Consider the following 8925-nt stretch of genomic DNA (forward strand, 5'->3'; position numbering starts at 1 on the left):
GTGGGAGGCTGAGGTAGGAAGATGGCAAGTTCAAATCCAGCCTGGACAACTTAGTAAGTCCCTGTCTCAGAAGGAAAATAGAAAGAGCTGGGGAGAAGAGGAAGCAGAGTTTTCTCTGGCTGAACAGTTGTAGAAAAGGAAGTCAGAGATTCCAAGTACAAGAATCAATGTGTCATTGTTGGCTTGAAGAAAGAGGAGGCCGCCTGGAAAGGCACATGGAGCCTCTGGGGTGGGGCCGACAGCCAGCCAGCAAGGACACAGGCACCTCCATCTCATGGCTGCAAGGAAGCCCAATGAGCTTCGAAGCAGACTGTGCCCTAGAACCCCCAGTGTGAGCCCAGCCTGTGCAGCACCTTGATTTCACCATCGAAGACTGAGTAGAGACTCAGTCACACTGTGGCTGGCTTCTGAACTGTGCTCACATCAGCAGGGTGTAGACCATGAGGTTTGTGGCAAGTTGTTGCATGCTGACTGAAGATGACCATGGTGATAGATTTGTCTTCCTGTTAACCCAGGAGTAGTTGCTTGATGGGCACGCCTCGACCCACTGGACATGGGACTGGAGAAGAACATGGGAAGGACCTAAAGTGACCATGGAGTACCAATAACCAGAAGGGATTTCAACAGTGACTATAGTGTGGCCTGGCTTGACATGTACACACACACACACACACACACACACACACACACACACACACACTCGCCTGCCAGCACCATTGGGAAACAGCACAGTCTAAGAGTGAAGTGCAGGGGGCACTGGGCAGATTGTGGACTTCAAGTCCTGTGTGATCCTTAGCAAGTCAGTTAAGGTGTCTGAGACCGGCTACAAAGTGAGCCACGACAGGGCCAGGGATGTAGCTCAGCGGCACAGTCCCTGCCCAGAAAGTTCGAGGCCCTGAGTTTGATTCCCAATACCAAAAACCAAAAACAAAGTGAGCCATAACAATGGCACCTTCCTTCTGGGCTCAGTGGGTTAAGGTGCCCAGAGCAGCAAAGTCAGACTCCTGAGTGGTTCCCGAAATATCTTTAGGGCCATGCCTGCATCAAAGGAGCTGGGGCACTTTTGCTTTACTTTCCTGTAGTCTAAATTTTATATAATGGACATATTTCCCTTCTTGTAGTTAGAAGAGAAAGGGGGCAGACAAGGAGGGGCATTTCACAAAATAAATGACTTGGACTCTTCGAAAATACCAAGATGAGGCTGGCGGTGTAGCTCAGTGGTAGAGGGCTTACCCGGCATGCCCAAGGCTTGGGGTCCCTCCCCAGCACCACACACACAGACATACACACCTCAGTTGATGGGGACACTTGGTGGACTGCACGTTTGAGACCAGCGTTGCCTCACTGTTGTGGGCCTAAATTTGGTAATTTTTATACTTATGTAAGAGATGTCATTTTTTTAAAAGGAGCTATGTGTTGAAACATTTAAGGGTGAAGGGTCACTATCTATGTATGTAACTTACTCTCCAATGATTCAGAAAAAAATATGTAAAAAGAAAAAAATGTGTGGGGGAAAGTGAGAGAAAGGAAGCAAGTATTATGAAAAAAATGTTAACTATTTGTGTTTGTTTGTTTGTCTGTTTGAGACAGGGTCTCACTTTGTATTCTAGGGTGGCCTTGAACTCACTATGTAGCCCAGGGTGGCCTCAAACTCAAATTGATTGATCCTACTACCTCACCCTCCGCAGTTCTGAGATTACAGGCATGCACCACCATACCCTGCTAAAAATGTTAACTATTGATGGGTGTGAGTAAAGGTTATATATATATGGATGTTGATTGTATGTTTTTTGCAACTTTTCAGAAAGTTTCACAATTGTCTTTTTTTTTTTTTTTTTTTTTTTTGTACCAGGGATCGAACTCAGGTCCTTGAGCCTGCAGGCAGTGAAACCACTGAGCTAAATCCCTGGCCCTCACAATTGTCTTAAAGAAAAACACAAAGGCCTGTATCCCTCCTGCAGGCCCCACGTGGTCTGACCAGCATCCCATCTGCTGCCCAGTGACCCAGCAGTGCCCTGAGAAGGGGAGAGCTGGAATCCCTGTGCATTGCAATACTCCCTGCAGCTTCGCTCCTGGTAATCCTGGGGAGGGACACCCTTGTAAAAAGGAAAAAGTAAATTGTCTCCTATTCCTGCAACGAACTCTACAGTAATGACTGGAAGTGTAGGCACTAGGGCTCCAGGGCCCCATGGTGGGGGAACCAGCAGGACAGAGCAGTCCCATTTGTAATCCCAGCACCCTGGGAGGCTAAGGCAGGAGCACTGCAAGTTTAAAGCCCAACCTGGGCTATGTAGCAACATAGAGAGACCCTGTATCAAGTCAAAAATAAAAAAAGAGCTGAGGGGCCAGGGATTTAGCTTAGTGGTGCTGCACCTGCCTGGCAATTCCAGGCAGCAATTCCTTGCTGTTGCAAGGTCCTGAACTTGATCCTTGGTACGGGAAAAAAAAAAAAAAGTTGATGTGGTTCAGTACAGAGGCCCTGGGTTCAATCCTCAATTCTGAAAAAAAGAAAAGAAAAGAAAAGAAAAAAACCCAACAAAAACAGGCAAAAAGGAAGTAAAGTGTTTGGGGCTGCAGAGCTGGGAGTTAACCTGAGACTGGAAGGGAGCGGTCATTGTGTCATGATGGCAGGATTGTGCTGACCTGGAAGCCTGTGAGGACACATTTGGGGGTCCTGCAGGGCCAGGATGTCCTTTCGCCGCTAGAGTGGCTGTTACACAGGGACACTGGCAATGAATGGAGAATCCCTGGGGGGGACACCAGGTGCTGCTCAAGCAGAGCAGGGGTAGGGGGAACGGGACGGGACGGGGAGAGGGCTACCCAGCGCGCCCCCTGGCGGCGAGAGCAGGGAGAGTTGTAGGAGAGCGAGCTCCACCTTTCCGCCCCGCCAGTGCTACCCTGCCTGTCCACTTTCTGCATTCTGTATCTTCTTGCTTATGGTTTATTTCCAGGCTTCGCTGTAGCAAATGCTGAGCTCTAGTTCACCTCTCTCAGGACTTCTCTGCGTGCACGTGTGTGTGTGGACTCGCGTGTGACACTTTGCACTGAGGGACCTCCCCAGCCCTTTATTATTATTTTTTATATTGAAACACTTTAAGTCACTAAGTTGCCCAAGTTGGACTCAAACTTGTGATCCGCCTGCCTCAGCTGCTCCACGAGCTGGAATTGCAGGCTTGGACACCACTTCCCCACTCCCCCACCCCCGCGCAGGATCTCTGAAATCTTTCTTGATCTAGGCCAAAAGACTGTGGCCTCACCTTGCCTCTGGGCCTTTTAAGAAGCAGGTGGAACTCAAATTCACCTCTGTGTCATTGTTTCACAAATGTGCCTCGATGACAATGGTGGCAACAGCTGGCATCTGTCCCCACCCACCCACCCACACTGTGCTGACCACACCACCAGGTCCTGATGCCTCCCTGAGGGATCTCTGTTCACAAGTGTGGCCCATCCTCCAGGGCGCATTTATTAGGCTCTTCTGTGCAGTGTCCAAGACCACAGGAAACAAAGAGGCTGTGACTGCCACTGCCAGGAGTCTACAGCTTGTTGATGGGTCCCAACATGTGCTACTAGAGACCACAGAGCATCATGGGAGCCAGTGAGAGGGAATGACCCTTGGGCAGGTCTCAGGGAGCCTAGGGGGTGGGCAGGTGAGGGAAGAGATGCACAGGCCCAGGGCCATTGGGGAAAGGCAAGAGGTTAGTAAAGGTCACTGGGCCAGGTCCCGGGGAGTTGTATCTGGCTTTGCCCCCAGGCCAGAGGCTTTGTGGGACCAGAAAGTTGGGTAGAGGAAGGTGGAGGAGGAAACCCAGGGCCAGGGACTGCCTGCCATCCCTTTCAGTCCCAAACCAGTGCATCAGGCCTGGGGCCCCACACCTGCAGAAAGTTCAGAGTACAAGTAAGTGTTCCATGAACACTTACTATGTGGTGGGTGGGGAGCCAGGCCCCAGAGGATGAGTAAGTGGTGGACTTTGCACTCAAGGAGTCTGAGACTAGCACGGGATAAGATAAGTGCACAGAACTCCTTAGCTCTGCAGGGAGGGAGATAAGGATGTGGGAGCGGCCCAAAGAGCCGGCTGCTGGTAGAGACAGGCCCTGTGGGATTGTGGGGGGCTCTGTGGGTGACGGTGTCTAAGCTGGGCCTCAGCAGGGCAGATGGGGCGCAGGGATTCTAAGCTGCAGAAGTGAAGCTACTCATGGTAAAGGACCAAGCAGGGGTCAGTCATTGGCTGCCGCAGAGGGTCCTTGGAGGGAGCAGGTCCCACTTGCTCTTGACTTTAGCCAGTGTCCACCCTGGCGGGCCTGTCCCCTCAAGCCTGAAGCAGGCTCACAAGTTTTCTTGAAGGGATGCCAGAAGGACCCCAAGTGATGGGCGCCAGTGCCCAGCACACAAAAAGGGCTTGATCGTTCATTCCTGTTATCGAGCAGTTTTTAAAACTTTTATTTTTTAGCGGCAGAAATCTTTTTTATTTAACATGGCAATTAGCCTGGAATCCCACTGTAGAAACAAAGGGTGGGAATGTGGCTCTCATGGGCGGGAGGCAGGGGTAGGCAGGCCTGTCCTCTGCTCCGCTCCCCCACCGTCACTTAGAACCCCAGCACTTAGAACCCCAGAGGAGTCAGGGACAAGATTTCACCCCGGGGAGATGAAGCTGGCAGGAGAGAGGTGAGAGGGGCCCTCGGAAGGAGGCCGGCTCAGGTCCTGGTCCTTGGTAGGGGTGTCAAAGCCTGCCCCACAAGGCCACACTGAACATGGTGAGGAGTGCTTCCTGTGGCAGAAGCCAGGCTGGGGATCTGCTCAGCAAAGTTCCTTGAGCGCACACCTGGCTCTTCCAGGGGGCACCAAGCTCATGGGTGGCTGGGATGGTGGAAACAAGTCCACACCATACCAGGCCCTATGAGGGGCTCAAGGGAAGTATGGGAATTTGGGGTGCTCAGGTGGCCTTGAGGATCAAGTGCTTCAAGGCTTTCTGGTAGCTGGGCATGGTGGCCCTTGCCTAAATCCTAAGGCTGGGGAGGCTGAGGGAGGAGGATTGCAAGTTCAAGCCCAGCCTGAGCAATTTAACAATTTAAAGAGACCATGTCTTAAAATAATACAGCTGGGCGTGGTGGCACATACCTGTAATGTCAGCACTTGAGGCAGGAGGATCAGTTCGAGTTTGAGACCAGCCTGCGGTACTTAGTGAGTTCAAGGGCAGCCTGATCTACATAGCAAGACCCTGTCTCAAAAAACCAAACTATAGCCAGGGATTTAGCTCAGTGGTTCGGGCACCTGCCTTGCAAGTGCAAGGCCCTGAGTTCAATCCCCGGTACCAAAAAAACCCCCAAAATAGAAATAATATAAAAAATATAAAAAGGGCCTGGAGGGGCTGGGGATTTAGCTCAGTGGTTTCGTATAGGCACAAGACCCAAGTTCGATCCCTGGTACCAAAAAAAAAAAAAGGGCCTGATTTCAATCACCAGTACTGCAAACCAAAACTCCAAAAACAAATGAAGCCTGTCTGGGAGGCAGCAATGGGAAGAGTGAGCCTGGCCATAAAGCTAGGAAGCCTGTGGGACAGAAGGGAACAGCACAGGCAGAGCACAAAGGCAGGTCAGGCTAGGTGTGGTGGTGCACACCTGTAATCTCAGCACTGGGGAAGCTGAGGCAGGATTGCCATGAGTTTGAGGCCATCCTGGGCTACATAGCGAGTTCAAGACTAGGCTGAACTACATAGCGAGACCCTGTCTCAAAAAAAAATACAAAGTCAGGTCAGGCTCACAAAAGGAGAAATGGGAAGGTGGGAAGGGGAGACGAGCCTTGAGTGCTGTGTTGGGGCAAGGTGTTTGTTGACCACTGGACACCCCCACCCTGCCCCTGCCCTGCCCCTGCAGGTCCTGGCAGCTGGCATTGAGGCGAACATACCTGTGACCTATGGAATTGGCAGCCAGAGAGGAGCCGAGAGCACTGGCTGTCAATTCATAGGTCAGAGCCCTGTGCACTCGGTCTTGGCAGCCTGCCACCCTTTGCCATCCTGGGCCTGGGGACATCACCGTGGAGGTCCTTGCTGGCTTGCTGTGTGGCCACTGCCTCTTCTCCTCTGTGGATTCTGGCCCCCACCCCAGATAACAGCAGCCCCACTGGAACCAGCGAGCACTTCCACATGGAGTTGCTGTTACAGGAGGTGGGAGCCCACTGGCGGTTGGGCCCTGCTGGCCTGGCACCAACCCTCAAGCAGGACTCTGGGGAGCACCCTGCAGTTGTCCGCTGGCCCCAGGTCCCGTCTTCCTTGAGGCTCCTTATCATAGGGGGCCCACACCTGGTGCCCCATCTGGTGCCACCACCCTCCTGGGCGAAGTCCAGGCTCAAGCCCAGAGCTGCCTCATAAAGCCAGGAGCGGCTCCTTTTACAACGCCGAGGCAGCCTTTCCCCACTCAGTACCGCATGCACTCCTGCCCGCCCATCCTTTTATTTCCTCTTTTCTCTCCCAGTGAGAAAGAGCTGGGCCCTGGCAGACTTGGCTGGTGTGGCCTCCGCCCTTGGCCCTTAGCCCTCCCTCCCTGCTGCAGCCATGGAGAGGGGGGACAGAAAGGGACAGCTGGGCACCTGTCATTCTCCAGGTGCCATCGAATGCCCACTTTCATGAGGATGGCACTGTCTAGGAACCTGGACAGAAGAGAAGCAGGCAGGGGGCAGGAAGGGACAGAGAAAGAAGAGCTGTGAGGCAGAGGGTCCCAGAGAGAAAAGAATGCAAGGAGTGGGCAGAGAACAGGAAAAGGATCCCAGAAACAGAGAGAGGTGGAGAAGGGAAGAGGAGGACAGATTTGAGACGATGCTACAGGCTGGTGTGACACAGTGGTAGAGCCCTTGCCTAGCATGCACAAGTCCCTGGGTTCTATCTCTAGCACTGCAATAAATTTTTTAAAAAATGAAGGAAAAAATGCAGATGGCCACAGCTGTCAGTGAGTGCTAAGAACAGGGCAGTGAGCCACTGCCCATCTAGAACACTGAGGTCTTCGAGCCAGCAGCTGAACCTCTCTGAACCACTGCTGGTTCCTCCTGTGCACACCAGGGCTTCTGAGGCCAATCTGCACCCTTGCCTGGTCTGACAGGCCCCATCTGTTCCTGCTGTGGGGACGGGCAAGGAGCTGCTAGCCAAGACAGCTGGGCACAGGCCAGGGAGTGGACCTACTGCAAGGGCACTTTCATCCCCTCCCACCAGCTCCAGCCTAAGAGGCTTCAGAGACAGGTGCTGGTGTCTGTCCTGCCAGGACCCAGTGGGGATTTCCAAAAGAAAAGGAAGCTTCTAGACTAGACATGGGCCATGACCCCCTCTGAACAGGGTGGAAAAGGCCTAGAGAGGCAGAGAAAGCTGCCCAGGGTCACAGGCCCTTGTGTTGGTGCCGCCCAACAAACCCTCCGGAGTGGTGTCTCATTCTTGGGATGCTGCTGAAGTAGGCTGGGGGCACCTGGGTGGAATTCCTTCTGCCTCGAAGGAGGGGCTTGTGAATGAAGAGGCCAGAGCTGGGTGTGGATGCAAATGCCAGTAATCCCAGTACTTGGGAGACTAAGATAGGAGGATTGCGAGTTCAAGGCCAGCCAATGGAACCCTGGACTATATAGCAAAACCTGGTCTCAAATGGGAAAAAGATACCAGAGCTGGTGACCAGACATCCCACAAGCCCAGCAGCCCTCCCAAGCCTGGGCAAGACCAGCCTCCTGCCTCGTGGGCTCCTGTGCCTGGCCTGGCGGACACAGCATCTGATCACGAGTGCTGGGCCCACAACACCAGGCAGCACTCAAGAGGTGACACTATGGTCCTCTTATCCCAAGGTGGACACAGCAGAAAGGGCTGGCCTAGGGTCACCCATGTCCTGTCCCTTCTTGCTCAGAAAGGCTAGTGGCCCTGCAGGAAGATGCCTGCGCTCCAGAGCACTTGGGGTACAGGGGGCTGCAGAGCACGTCCAGAGGTCTCTTACCTGTGTGTTTGGCTGGCCTCAGGGCACAAGGAGGAAGTGGGGATGCCCTGGGCTCAGGATTTTTGAGCCGTTGGCCCAGCCCCTTGTAGTGGTTAATCATTAGCCGTTGGCCATCAATACTGATCACAAGTGCAGTTCGAAGGGCAGGAAAGCTGGACTGTGCCCGGGCAGCTGGGGTGGGTCCAGGAAGCATCAGGCTGGGCCCATCTGCCTCCCCTGGTGGCATCATACCTGGGCTGGCTGCAGCTATCTCCTTCCGGGCCCCATCCCCCTTGACTGCTTGGTCTACAGCTCCAGGTAGCCATGGGCAGCCAGTACCTGGGGTCCCCCAGGACAGCTTCTGCCCTGTTCGTGGTACCCACATCTTCCCCAAAGATCTCCCTATCTGCAGAGGTGGGGTCAGGAAGGGACTGTACAGGCACACAGGACCTGGGAGCTTGAGCGGTTTTCTAGCTTCAGAGGTCTACAGAGGGGCAAGTGTTAGGAGTAGGCTCTCTCCTAATGTGGCCTCAGTTTCCCCAGAGGACCACCCAACTCTGGAGTACTACTACAGAGGGAGTGGGGAGTGGGGAGTGGAGGGCTCTCTCTTCCTTGTTCACAGGAAACAAGATGTGATAGGGGCAACAGGCACTTTCCTGACCCCATGGAACCCTCTTGGGCAAGGACCACTCAGGATCTTCTGGCGCCAGCACCCTCCCCCCTCAACCCAAAAGGTTTCTGCTAGGGATGGTACGAGCAGCCCAGAGCTCAACCTTCAGGGAAAAGCCTTAGTGACAGCCTGGACCCTCATTTAGCTAGCAGGGACCCCCAGGAAGTAAGGCTCAGACCCAGGGTGTAGCCTCTGGTTGCACAAGGGCAGACCTGGACCCTGTGGTCTTACAGGATACAGCCAAGCAATATGGCCGGTGAGGCGGCTCCAAGGGCCACGGGTGAGGCTCCTCCCAGCTGCATTCAGCTCCTGCCACTCAG

Source organism: Heterocephalus glaber, unplaced genomic scaffold (genome assembly GCF_053883595.1).
Source record: "Heterocephalus glaber isolate CG9 unplaced genomic scaffold, H.glaber_assembly_v1.0 deba00000594, whole genome shotgun sequence".
Taxonomy (NCBI): domain Eukaryota; kingdom Metazoa; phylum Chordata; class Mammalia; order Rodentia; family Bathyergidae; genus Heterocephalus; species Heterocephalus glaber.